Below are 14910 nucleotides of genomic sequence, written 5' to 3'. Positions count from 1 at the left end.
AGCCACTTAACCCCATTGCTTTGCAAAAAACAAAACAAAACAAACAAAAAGATACCAACCAAACTAAAACTGAACTAAACTAAACTAAAATAACCTGATTCACACACACACACACACACACACACACACACACACACCCCACAAAATAAAGAACAAGAGCATTAAATTGACCAGACAATAAATGAATTTCCAAAGAAAATAACTGGAGGACATAATGGATTTCTAAGTCAATTCTATCAAATATTTAAAGAAAAATTAATTTAATATTGCAAAACTGCAACAAGAAGACACTGTTCTACTTTCTATAATACAATTATGGCCTTGTCATCAAAACTGGGGATGAGGGTGGGCAAAAAAAAAAAAATACACATTTAAATTTCTAATAAACATATGCAAAAATTTTAAATGTTATGGATAGTATATACTATTAACAGCTCAATTATATAAGGAATACACTTTTCTACATAAGGAAAGCTATGTTTTATTAATAATTTGTGTTTACATTCATATGGTTGTATTAATAGATGCAGTAAGTATTTTTCAACATTTCAGTGCCTAAAATTTCTATGATACAAATAATGTACAAATAATTTTTTTTATATATAAACTATATAAAGGAGAGGAACAAATGTTTTTTTTTCCTTAATATGATAAATTATATACATATATATTCAGGAACTAGCTTTTTATATAACAAAATACATGCTTTCCCAATAAGATCAGGAATCAGTTAACCATTTTTAGGTATCAAGTAAGTTGAAGGAACTTGCGTCAAGCACAAGAAATAAAAAGAAAGGCAAAAGACAAGGCCTACTGCCAAAAAACTCACAATATAATGATGACATTCAAGCAACTATGTACAAGCAAGCTAAGTACGTGTTAAATAAGTGATAAACAGATAATAAATCTGATTAAGAGGGATTACGAAAGTGAAACTTTAGCTGAGATTTGAAGGAAGGTAGGGAAGCCAGGAGGAAGATTATTCAATGCATATGTAACAATAAAAGCCTGCAGTCTAAAGATGGAGCGTTTTATTCTAGAATAGCAAGGAGGTCACTTTAATCGGAATGAAATGTGCATGTTGGTTTAGAGAGTATAAGAAGACTAGAAAATTGAGGGGGAGAATTTTGTCAAGAGTATTAAATGCCAAAAAAAAAAAAAAGAGGATTTTATATTTAATCTTGAGAAAAGGAGCCATTGGAGCTTACTGAGTTGGTTGGATCAAATCACTTTTGTGACTGTGTGAATGGTTCCAGTAACAGGGGAGAGATGATAGTGAATAAGCAGCAAAAAAAGATGCCCATTAATCAACATTGCTTAATACCACGATAAAAAGGATAGCTATGGCAATAATACAGGAGAGAGAAATGGAGAAAATAAACAGACAATAAGGAAAATTAGTTTCTTTTGCAGATGATATTTTATTTAGAAAATCCTAAATATTCAATTTAAATTAATTGAAACAAATTCATCACATTGATGGGATTAAAAACGAATTCATCTACCTAATCGGGATTCCTGTGTATCACTAACAAAACCCAATCGGAAAAGCTATAAAAAGAAAGCTCAGAGCTGGCCATTGGAGAGCCAAATGCTCCAGGGTCCTAACACGGGCACCAGGCGCTCCAGGGGCCGGGGGTGATGGCGGCGGGCCGAGGCGCATCCCGAACTCACGGACGCCCGGGCTCAGCACGCCCTGGTCCCGGTCACCACTGACCATTGCAAGTATCATGACCCAGGTGATGACCAAGCTCACGAGCTCTATGAGGAAACAACTGTCACCAAGTATGGGCGGAAGCGTGCCGTGCAGAAGCGGGACAGTGCCACCTGCACCCTCAGGGCATCCTGAGGCTAGACCACACCTCATCTGTGAGATGTGAGCCCCGCAGCCCTTTGTTGCCCACACCTGGTCTGCGGGGTGGCGGGTGCAGACATCTGGTGGGGGGAGAGGAGGGGCAGCGGAGCCAGAAAGAAGCCGTGGCTAGGGAAAACTCCCCACATCCTGGGCAGGGCACTCAAGCTGCCAAGTCCGCAAATCCCAAGGGTAGGTTCAGAGGTGGCTGCCTGGGTCATAGCGATAGCCCCAGAATGAATTCCACCTGACATGGACCCCCTCGTGGGCCATACGTTTTCATCTGCAAGCCAAGGGGTGGGCACGTTGGGTGCCTAGTTCTGTTTCTTCCACAGCGCTAGGTGATGTTAAGTCCAGGGATAAAGGATGATTGGCCTGGTTAAGGAGAGCATTTTCCCGGTAAAGGAGGGGGGGAGGATACTCAGTTTCTCTTCCTGGATTCCAAAGCCCCACCCCAGCTCCAACATCTCAGAGGAGTTTTAGGAACCCAGGCCGGGAATTTCAGGTTACAATTTCCTTCCTTTGCTTTTCAACAGCCTCCCCTCCCTCCAGTTTCCTGGTAGTATGGCTGAAGGTGCAGGAGAGGCTGGGGCTGGGGTTGGTTTCTCTCAAGGAGGCAAGGGGATTCAGCACTTTAGAATCAGTGTCTCCTTGCTCTAAGTGAGCAGGACTCTGCGTTCCCCTTTCCCTAATATTTCTGGTCATTTTAGACATTATTTTGATTCCTTTCTTCCCATAGCGAGGGCTGGTCTCAATCCATCTCACAACCACCCAGCTCCCCTGACCTTCTCATTTCCGGCCCATAATTAGTTCAGCCTGCTGAAACTGGAAAGCATTAGAAGACCCCCATCTGGGGTGGGTTTCACTTCTGACACTGTGATCCTCATTTGACTCTCATCTCCTATACACAGAGATCTGATCCCTGAGGGGATGGTTGGAAATTGAAGGCACCATAGCTCTTCTCAATTGGAACCCTAGAACTGGGGGAAAGGCACAAGCATAAGGATCTGAGAGTAGGGGGCCTTGCTCAGAACCCCTGCTAGACTGAGAAGTCTCTCATTCTTGGGAGAAAGAGGGGGAGTTGCCTCACACTACACTTGATGGATCCTTCAGTCCTATTTCCATCAACTCTGAGAGCACATTTCACAACCAAACTCCTACCATTATAATAGGCAATTTTGCCCACCTGGCTAACTTAGCATTATTCTTTAGTGTCCTAGTGCCTTTTACCTGGTATTGTTCTGGCCTTATCCCTCCCCAGGCTGCTCACCACCTGTTTGTGGGCATGGGTGACTAGGTGCAACCTTCTACTCCCCAGGGTCAGTCTAGGCAGAGGTTTATGTAATAAGGGACCATAGAAAGGAGACTTAACAATGTGAAGTTTTGTAAATACTCTATATCCATGACAATTCTGAAGCAGAAATTAAGTCTGTTTGCTTTTTTAGGATTACATTTTAAAATTTCTTTCTGTGCAAATTTTATATGAATATGACAGATCTGAGACAGAGGTGATGGGGGGGATGGTTGTTCTCTGTCTAGCCCAGGATGGTATACCCTATTGTTCAATTTTTAAATAAAATTATTTGTAGATTAATAAAAACAAAAATCAAAAAGGAGCAATTTCAATTAAAACAACTATAGAAGTTTGAAAATATGTGTGAATATTTATTGAGATACACCAGGAACTACATGAATCCAATTACAAAACTCTCTAGAAATACTGAACTAGGTAATTAGAGAAACATTAATTCGTCATGGTAGGTTGTATTAATATAATAAAAATGCTGATACTCTCAAAATTAACTTATTTGGTATATGCTATAGTACTGCAAAATAATAAAAAACAGAACAACAAAAGGTCGAGTCTCAAGGGTAAAATGGAAAAATGGAAAATGGAAAGGTAGTCTATTAGTACTAGATATTAAATTATACTATAGAGCAGTAATTATTAAAATGACTTGGTTATGGGAGGGGAAAGGAGAGAGAAAGAGAGAGAGAGAGAGAGAGAGAGAAGTGTCATTGGAACAAATTAGCTCAGAAAATTCAAAGACTATATTTATGGGAACAATGAATCATTATTTGAGAAAAATTGTAGGGAAACTGGAAAGAAATCTTTCAGAAATTAGATTGAGATCATCTTACACACCATATATCCAAATAAGTTTCAAATAAATACATGACTAGATATAAAGGTCACAATACCTTTTCATATGCATGGATAAGGGAAAAGTTCATGATTAAGTAAGTGATAACACAGATCACTGATGATAAAATTAAAAGTGCATTTTTTTCTCTATGTATTTTCTATAAACGCTGGTTGAACTCAGTAGGAGTGAAGTAGAGGGCTCAATGAGGTTATCATGAGACTACAGGCTAATAACAATGATGATAATGATAATTGACATTGATATAGTGCTCTAAGATTAGCAAAGAGCTTTACATATATTACCTTATTTGAATAATATAACACCCTTTCTTACATGCTCACTTCTTAGATTGTGAACTATAATGCTATACAACCAGGAAAATCTGAAAAAAAATTTATATCACACCATCATGAATACTCAAATGGTCTAGATTTCAGTGCTAATTATTTTTTAAATTTGTTTTTAAATATGTCTTGATTGAATCCTCCCTCATCACAAAGAATATCCAGCAAAACTGTTTTATAAGGAGACTTCATGACAATATAGACACTATTATTTCTTAGTAGTCCACTACTTTTCGGCCATAAAGAGGCAGATATATTCTTGGATAGCCTTACTCGCTTTATGTTAGCTGGGATTCAAATTTCTTTTAATTTCCTTTTCACTGGTATCGTCATCAGAGTTGTGTTATTTTTCTCTTCACTGCATTTCTTTTATTCTTCAATTGATCCAACTCTTCCACTTTTATCCAAATCCTCAAACCTATCATTTCTTAACTGTTCAATAATATCCCATTACCATTGTAATATCAAGCCTTTTTTTGGTAATTCCCCAATCACTGGACATCCCCTTTATTTCTAACTCCTTGCTAAGATGCTGAATTTTAGTATACATAAGGTTTATGTCATTTTCTCACTTCCTTGGAGTAAAAATTATGTAGGTTCAAACTTTTCTCATTTACTCATTAGAGAAAGGGAAAATGAGTAGGATTTGAAAAAAATTCTATTCATATGACTGAATGTTCAACAAACATTTATTCTGTGCCATTCATTAAGCACCTATCATTAAGCACCTAATTTACCAAGTGTAAGGGAGAAAGAGCATAGCAAAAATACCTCAGCTAGTATTCTCTACACTGGTGAAATAACAAAGTAAAAGAAAATGAATAATTCTGCACAAGGTATTTTAGATTATATTAATAAATAAAATATCAATTATTCTGGGAAACATGACAATGGATAAAATGGACAGGATCAAAATGACTTCATCATTCCTGATGCAGAGCGATAATCAAGGAGTGGCAGAAGGTGCCCTGGCTGTCAAGTGTAGAGAACCCTGAAAGACTATAAGAACCTGAATACATTTGTAGCATTTCAGCAAAACTAACAAAGGCTTAACACCTAGTTTTCAAAAAGAATTAGTTAAATTTCTAATTGACCAGATGGCCTGCCTCTTTCCTCTGTGTTACTTAGCATTCTTCTTATGTCCCTACTTTTTCTTTGCTTGTAAATTCTCCACCAGATAAAACAGCAAAAAAAGGCACAATACTCCACAATCACATAAGAGGTAACATAATTCTTTTTCAAACCAAACCAGTGAAAAGTTGTTAAAGACTCTCTTGGTGGAGAGTCAAACTTTATAGGCCTCCCCCTCATTTAACATATTGAATACAGTATGGCAAATAATTATTCTATCTTTGCAATATCATGGGGATCTGGGCTGTGTTCCTCCTATATTTTGCCATCTGCATATTTAAGTGCTGCCCACATGAATGAAGTCATTGATCCTTTGAAGTACTTGTCAAATAAAACTCTTTATGGAAATATTATAGACTGGTGGTAAAATGTTCCAGTCAGTCCACAAAAGCCTATATAATAAAATAATATTCTTTAAAATCTGATCTCCATGTAAAGTAATAGTTGTATTATGGGAAAATAAAACCCATTTTGGAGAATCATCTTACCCAATTTTCACAGAAATGATGAATACCTCCCCTATTCCAAGCTTTTACAAGTCTAGAAGCAGAGTATCCCCTGGGGACAGTTCTTCATTTTGACCTGGCATCTCAGTCATCTTTACTTATTTCCAAGGCTTCTGGGATTGACTTATCTATTCTCTTCTACACTGTTGCTATCTATTGTCTTTGGATGGTAGGATCATAAATTTAGAACTAGAAGGGATCTTAGAAGCCAACAAGTATAGCATTTTCATTTTAAGATGAGAAAACTGAAGCCCTGAAAGGTGAAGGGATTTTCTCATCTCACAGCTAATAAATAACTGTCAGCTGCCTGCTGCAGTGGGTAGAGTCCAGGCCTCACTTTCCTGACTTCAAATCTGGCCTCACACAGTAACTAACTGCATGTCCTATGGCAAGTTACTTAACTAAGCTTTTGTCAATTTCCTCATTTGTAAAATGAACTTGAGAAGAAAATCACAAGAAAAGCCCAAATGGAATCACAAAATCTGAATAGAACTGAAGAAAATGCCTGAACCATAGCAACAATGTATCTGGGGTGAAATATGAACCTGGCTCTATCTTACTCCAAGTCCAGTGCTCGACCGTGTCATGCTGCATAAGATATGGTTTCTCCTCTCACCGATTAACTATGGAATAGATCACTCTCATAGGTTTTCTCCTTTTCAATCAGAATCAAAGAATTTCATAGTAGGAAGGCACCTCAAAAATCACCTAATCTAACCTTTATCTAAAAAAAAAGAGGGCTGACTAGGTGGCAGAGTGTATAAAGCACCAGCCTTGGAGTCAGGAGTAGACACTTAATTACCTAGCTGTGTGGCCTTGGGCAAGCCACTTAACCCCATTTGCCTTGCAAAAAACCTAAAAAACCAAAAAAAAGGAAAAAGAAAAGATCCTATTACTTAATCCTTGCAGCAAAAGGACTTTTGATACTTTTGAAAGTATCAAAAGTATACTTTTCAAAGTATTTATGGAGAATTTTTGGTCTAGTGACATTGAGAAACAGAAAGGAAATATATTAGTCTTGGCTAAACTTACCCTCAACTCCTATAGTCCCCTGCCCCTCTCCCCTCTCCTCTATTTCTCCTCTTCTTCCTTACTCCTCCACCCATATATTAGGTCTTGATTTGGTCTTTTGGTCATAGTTATTTACATTTCAGAAGAATAGAAGAAGTATCTTTAGTCATTTTTCCCTCAGGGCCTAAGACAACACTGGGGATTTGGGGGTGACAAGAAAGATAGAACTAAGAAAATGGAGTACTCCAAGAGTTCACCATTGGGGTTGTTAGGGATGTTGACACCGAGGAGATTTCCCCTCCCTATCACTATTATAACTACGTAGCCTGTCTCCTCAGAATGACCCTGGTATGGTCTAGAAATTTTGGGAGAATTAGTGAGGTGAGGGAGACAGTGTACGTGGTGACAACACAAGAAATGTGAGAAAGGAAAGGGAAAATAATTAAATTTCATGCTAAAGGAAGTGAGGGAAGAAAAAGAAGTCCCAAAATGATGAGAGAGAAATCCCAAATTGATAATAGTTCTTGTGGCTATTGGCTGGATGACAGTTGTTTAGGAAGGAACAGAAGGGGGTCCAGGGTAAATAATTCAGTGGCAGCCTCTACAAAGTGATGGTTGGCTAGGATTATTTTCTTAAGGGTATGGTCTTATGCATTTATCCATTCAATATTTTTAATTGAATGTCTACTTACAAGCCAGGACTGTATAGTATCAAGTTACTATTGACTAACAAATCAATAAGAACATTATAAAGTTCCATTTATTCGTATTTCAAGGAAATGGAGAAAATTAATTGGAAGTTACCACTATCCAAAAGGCTAGATGATAGAAAGCCTGACTTCACAGATTGTCTTAAGATTCTTCTCCATGATATTCAAACAAATAAATCTTTAAAAAAAATGTAAGGGAAAAATATGATACCCACTTTTCTAAATGAATATAAAAATAGCATTTTAAAAATATATTGACCATTCAACTTATTTTATATCACTCCTATATTCTTTGTATATATTAAACATTTCATGATCCAGAATCTCTGTCATTCCATGCTAATTACCAAATTTCTCCTTTTTTACTTTGAAAACCAGATTAGCTTCATTTGTCTTCATAATGAAGTAATATCTGAACTGTGCATCCTTTCATTTTTTTAAATTCATATTTACGATTATTACAATCTGTATGAGTCATAAGCACAGCATTTTGTTTAATAATTCATAAGAACTGAAAATAATGGTTGTAATGACTTTTAGCCTTTTAACTGTCTTGGTTACAACTAATTAAAGCTAAGACATGTTTTGACTCTACAACCATTTTTTGCTACCATTCAAATTATTTAAAAAAATTTTTGAAACTTAAACCATATATATGCATAAAAATAAATAATGCATAAAATATTTTGAAATATCATTTTGTTTAACCCATATACAAAATAGCCTTAGATAATATGTGCTAGAATAGAAAGCTAAATTTAAAGTTCCAGAGTCCAAATTCAGCTGCACTGCATCCCACAGTATAATGCTATACAAGTCATTTGACTCCTATAGGTTTCAATTTTCTGAGCTGTAAAATGGGGAGGAGGTCTAACTCCAAATCTGTGATTTTATCTTAAGTCTCTTCTGTCAACTATCAAATCTGCATGGAAATTTACTATATGCTTCCCATCCCCTTAAATCTCTGGAAAAAAAGTGATTATATTTAAGCTATTATCTCATAGAGAAAATTGTTTTAAAATGAACTATTTAGTATCATAATATTAATTGGATGATGAAATGATATTTTCCAAAGAAGATAAATGAAGCATAGTTAAATACAAAGTTAAAAGATGAAATAAGAATTCCCCTTGCCCAAGGATGGGAATCAGGGAGAGGAGTATTATTTAGTATTCTTCCCATTCCAGTGTAAATCACAAGTCCTCTTTATAAATTGAAATTCATGTTGCTTAAAAACATTGCAGCACTGAACAAACATATTTTTGGTTAATAATGCTGATAATAATAATGCCAGTGTTGGTGTTCTGGTACTGAAAAATAGTTATGACACTGCAAGGGGTACTTAAAATCTGATCACATTTACTCAACTGCTTGCTGAGTGGAAGAGCATGGAAATCAAATTTTCCAAGAAAGTCAGTCTACACTGTGGCATATTCAGCAAAATACTGGATTTGAATCAATGAATTAGTGTTTTCTAGTTGTTTTGGTCATGTCTGGCTCTGTAACCCCATTTCAGGTTGGCAAAGATGATTATATTGTTTTGCTATTTCATAACTGAGAAGAAGAAACCGAGGGAATTGGATTAAGTGACAACCAGGGTCATAAAGTTGTAAATGTCTGAGGCTATTTGAACTCAGGTCTTCTTGACTCCATATGCCATTTACCTCCTCCATAATTAGTGAGACCTGGCTTCAATAGCCAATTTCTAACACTCATTAATTGTGTGATCCTCTGCCAGTCATTTAAACTTTGAATATGTGGACCTTCATGAGGACAGATGACAAAAATCATACTTCTAGTACCTACCTAACAGGACTTCTGTTGGGCTCAAATGAGAAAATTAAAGACAATGATTTTCTTAGGTGGTCTGGTAGAATGAGTGCTTAGTTTGGAGTCAGGAAGACTTATCTTCTTGACTTCAAATCTGGCCTCAGACTCTAGCTGTGTGACCCTGTACAAGTTACTAAATCCTGTTTGCCTCACTTTCTTCATCTGTAAAATGAGCAGAAGAAAGAAATGGCAAACTGTTGTGGTATCTCTATCAATTCTCTCCATGACCCCTAAATAGGATCATAAAGAGTTGTACACAACTGAAGACTAAACAAAAATAAAATGATTTTGCAAATTTTAAAGAACTATATAAATGCCAATTGTCATTTTTTGTGTTCTCCATCTCTTAGAAACCTGTCCAAAAAAACCCCCCCCCAGATGTTTCTATACCAAAAAAAAAGACTAATCATGAATTTAAAATAGTTTCTTCAGTGTCTTTTGGGCCATGTCTAAGATCTCCATAACTCCTTATATTATCTGGGTGCTGATCATAAAGTGTCTGAAACAAAGGAATATATCAAGATCCACATAAAGAGAAACATTAGAGTGGAGGAAGAACTGGAGACCTGAGCTTTTATCTCAGCTGAAACTTATTTCCCAAGTGGTCTAGAGCAAGTCCCTGAATTGCTCTTGGCACCAGTTTCTTCATCTATAGGAATAAGACATTGGAATAGATGATATAGATCCCTTCCAACTTCAAATCTTTTTGTTCCCATGATTAATAAGTAACTGGATCTGAAAGGCACTGGCAGAAAGCCTATTACACAATAAATCTTGGGTTAGACAGAAGCTCAGAAATCATATGCTCCAATCTTCTACCCTGATACAAAAATCTTTTCTGATGAATTTTGAATAAATAGACTTTTACTATACATCTTCATATTAACTGGTATTTACCAGTTTACCAGTCCTGACTGAACACCTCCAATGATAGGCAACTCTTATCTCTTAAGCCAATCCATTCTATTTTAGATTAAATCTATTTGACAGAAAGCTATAAGGGAAAATATAAATTTGAGATGGGGGGGGAGAAGTGGTCTAAATTTGTGATTTCATCAGAAATGTATAGCCTTCAAGAATTGACTGGGGGTATTGAAAGATTAAATAATTTATCCATGTTGCACAGCTTTTGGCAGAAGCAGAATGTGAACTTAGATCTTTCTGATGCCATTCTATACTATGCTGCCTCTGCCCAATCAAAAATTTCCCTCTTTAAATGTCCCCCATTCTACTTCTATTATCAAAGGGAAGAAAACCAAGATGATATTCCACCAAATATTTTAAGATTGATAATGACAGATTTTCCCAAAATCTTTTTTTGCCTTAACTAAACATTCCCAGTGACTTCAACTATTTCTTGCAGGAAATTTTTTCCTTGTTGTCCTCCTTGAGAAACAAACAAATAATACCTAGATCATTGGAAAGTAATTTATACTAAAGAAATTCAAACACTTCAAGGTTATTTCCACTTTTAACTCTTCTGTTGCCACAGTCAGGTTTCTGGGAGATGTTCTTGCAAAAAACACCTGTACTAGTTTGAGCAAAAACTGTCTCACTCTTAATTCTACCACGACTATTTTTTTTCCAAATGTGGAAAACAAAGGGGGAAAAGACAAACAAGACAAAATGCAGAAATGAACTTGTAAAGCTTTAATAGTCTAGACCTATTCCAGGACTATATATACTCTTGATTCCCAAGTCATCTCTCTTTCTAAACACTAACTAAACTAGGGGAAACACATTTGAGTTTTGAGCACTGTAATTTTTAAGACAGAAATATTCTTCCATCTCCTCACCTAACTTTCTTTTCACTTTCAATGCTCTAGTGCCCTATTGAAACCTTTGAGTGGATTTTGACTCTAAAATGAAGGTGTTCACTAGTTTGCTTTAGATTATTATTTTTTTTTAATGATTAGGGCGGGTCTAGTTGGGATCCTGCTACTGGCTCCTTTTACTTCACTCTAGTCTCATCGCCATGATTTGTGTTCCTCTCTTACAGGGATGTGGTCCATCTTGTAATTCATTTAATAATCTGGTAACATCTCAATTCATTCAATAGATACTAATACTATAACTACTATCCAGCTGCAATAAGAAAGGATTTGTTTCATCTGAGGGATCTAGTCTCTCAATGGTTATCTTAAAACATGGAGCTGAATACATTTTTCCCAGACGTGTTAAAAGAGGATAAACTACAACGTGCCCTTTTAGTCCCGATTGTACACTTTATTCGTTTTACTTGACTAATTTATTTAGGGTTTTTACCCCTGCTTTATCATACTGCTGCTTCATATAGGGATTTTAGTTGAATTAAACTTTATATGTCCTTCCTAGGAGAATTTGACTTAAACTATGTCTATGTTTTGAATTCAAATATGAAGCTTTATATTTCTCCTTAAATTTTATCTTGTTCCTTCAGATGTGTAAGTTACCCACCCACCCATCAGAAGAGTAGGAGAAAAAATACTTACTCGGTACCATGCCCGTTAGTCAGGCACGGTCCCCTCCACCTGAAAAAGTCTGGCCTGCAGACTCAAGGTGGGGGCTTCCGTGCCACTGCCACCACAGCTCCCTCTCTGCCTCTATATTCCTGTTGCTCTGCGGGCGTCCGCGACCACTCCTAACAGCAGCTGCCACCCTGCCCAGGACAGCAGCAGGTCATCTGGGCTTTGCCAGATTAGGAAAACAAAAGCAGTAGCGTCTGCGCAGCCTCTCTCAGAACAGGCGCCCCCTTCCTTCTCAGGTGCTACTAGAAGAACCACGCCCTTCAGTGATTAGGAATTCTACAGGACAGTGAAGCGACAAGGGGCTCAATGCCTTTTCTTTCCTCCCCCGCCTCCCCTTTTCTTCATCTGCCCAAGTCTTTTTACTGTCCCATCTAAGAGACGCTAATCCCCGTTTCCTAGGCTCTTTTATTCTCCATCCTCCAGTGTTGGGTGTTTGCTGCTTAGGGAGCATCTAGTCCCGGTGGTCGATTAAAGAGGTCTGAAGACGCAGAGGCGCTGGACCACAGTCTCCCTTTCCCTTCACTAACCACCAAGCCCAAGGGCAACTTCAACCCGCCAGACAGGACGCCCCTTCTGTACTTGTTAGAATCTGTTTTAGGTTCCTGGAAACTTTAGAGGATGACTTGTCCAGCAGGGCCTGTTATCTAGGTACCGCATAGATTTTGCGATTTGATGGAGAAATTGAAGCAGATCACCTTGGAGAGGCAGGGAGGGAGGGGGCAGCTCAGTAAGGTCAGTGAAGAACTCTTGAATTTAAAGGATTTGCCTTTGAAAACTGCAGCAGTTTCAACAGTGGACTCCTGTTGAGACCACCTGTTGCTTTCTGCAGGAACACATCCTGGTTAGTTGAGAAAGTATTTATACTTGATGAAAAGATTTTCTAATTAGTTGGTAGATCTCTGACAAAATGCACTTCTGTCTCCCTCTTATTCCATTAAGTCTCTCCAGAGCCTGAAATTAGTTTTTAAAAGACAGCAGGAGAATGTTAAGGAGACCACTGATAATTGGATAAGGAAAGAGTCAGAGAAAAGTTGCAAAACAACACTGGAGTGTTTATTTCTTAAGACAAACAGGGAGTTTTTCTCCATGCAATAGAATACAAAGTTAAAAGCTGAAATAAGAATTCCCCTTGCCCAAGGACGGGAATCAGGGAGAGGAGTATTATTTAGTGTTCTTCCCAGTGTAAATCACAAGCCCTCTTTATAAATTGAAATTCATATTGCTTAAAAACATTGCAGCACTGAATAAACATATTTTTGTTAATAATGCCGATAATTTCCCTTGGGATATTCCTGATTCTTTTTTTGTTTTTAGAAATGATGCATTTCTAGAAGGAAATGTTGGGGTAGAAGCTGTTATGTTTCTGCCTCTTTGAAGGTATTATCCACCATCTCCAAGTGCTGCTATAAATTTGGACCATTGACAGGTTTTTAGTAGAATTTATATCTTCCCTACAATCTTAGGATGCAACTCCAGCTTTCAGTGGTAATGTAATAGCTATGATAAAATATTTAATTCAACAGAGAGGACAGAATTAAAAAATGCAGTCTGGTTTTGAAGATTAAAGACATAAATTTATAATTTTCTAAATAGATTTCTAACAGTGTATAGTTTAGAGTTCAGCACACAGTGGGCCCAAGGAAGTGATTATTGATTTAAAACAATATCTTCCATATCTGATCTCGGAAAACATATAAACATATGTTAATCACAAAAATAATCTCCTACTGCCACCTAGTGTTTAAAAGAGGTCCTAATATAAACTACTTCATTTAATATCATTCGTTCATGACACACCAACATTATGTTCAAGGAACATTTAGTTTCATACCAACTATGTTTGTTAGCTGGATTTTGGTCATTAGTGATCTCTAAATCACAAAATCCGATGTAATCTTCTCAGTTGTCATCCTTCTTAACCTCAGTGTGAAATCTGACACTCCTTCTTTGTGAACTTTCACGAAAGTTCTTTTTTTTTTGTCTTTGTTTTCTTTTCTTTTACTTAATAGAGTAAAATCTGAAAGTCCTTACAACATTTCTTATCTGCAATGAGATTCTTACCTTTCAAAAAATTAACAGAAGTCTATTTTCTCTATACACCATTTCTATTTTATTAAAAAAGAAAAAAAAAACTTTGTAAAATATGCATAGTCAAGGGAAAAAATGCCCTAAATATCCATATACAAAAATCTTTTCATCTCATACTACTATCTAAATCCTTCACCTCTCTGTCATGGGATGCATGTTTCATCACCGGTCCTCTGGAATCACACATAGTTATTACATTCACCATATTGCTTTAAAAGTTGTCTTTAAAGTGTTGCTGCCAATATTGTCATCCTTTATTTATCATGTTCCTTTTTTGTCATGTTTACCACTTTAGTGAATGTGAGATGAAACCTCAGAATTATTTACATTTGCATGCTTCAATTAGTAATGATTTAGAGCATTTTTTCAAATGTTTATAAATAGCAAGTATTTGTCTCCCTTTAAAAATTACCTGTTCATATCCTTAGACAATTTGGAAAATTGGCTTTTTCTTATAATTTTCAATCAGTTTCTTAGGTATCTTGGAAAGAGACCTTTATCTGATAAACACAGAATATTTTTTGCCAAGTTTCCTTTTTAAACTTAGATATATTAGACTTGCTTATGGAAAAACTTTTAAATTTTAAGTAATCAAAGCCATCCATTTCTCTTGTTAGCTATTTCATGTTTGACTATGAGTTTTTCATATATATATATATATATATATCTGATACATTTTTTCCTGTGACCTTTTATGTCTCGTCTAAATCTAATAGTTTTCTATATAATTGTCCAATTTTCTCTTAATTCTCCTGTCTTACTCCTAGTTTTCCATGTTGGTTGG

General features: G+C 36.5%; 1 protein-coding gene across 1 annotated transcript in view; it reads right to left on the bottom strand.

Moving 5' to 3' along the window:
- Window positions 1–12174, bottom strand: part of LOC141507801 (sodium channel protein type 9 subunit alpha-like) — a 158059-nt gene extending 145885 nt beyond the window's left edge. Inside the window, exon 1 of the mRNA XM_074215793.1 lies at window positions 12003–12174. The gene's annotated coding sequence lies outside the window, so the exon portion shown is untranslated. The remainder of the gene's footprint in view (window positions 1–12002) is intronic.
- Window positions 12175–14910: the final 2736 nt, after the last annotated feature.

This window comes from Macrotis lagotis, chromosome 1, assembly GCF_037893015.1.
Source record: "Macrotis lagotis isolate mMagLag1 chromosome 1, bilby.v1.9.chrom.fasta, whole genome shotgun sequence".
Classification (NCBI taxonomy): Eukaryota; Metazoa; Chordata; class Mammalia; order Peramelemorphia; family Peramelidae; genus Macrotis; species Macrotis lagotis.
Note: the sequence above shows the minus strand (reverse complement) of the source record. Positions and strands in the feature narration are given on the sequence as shown.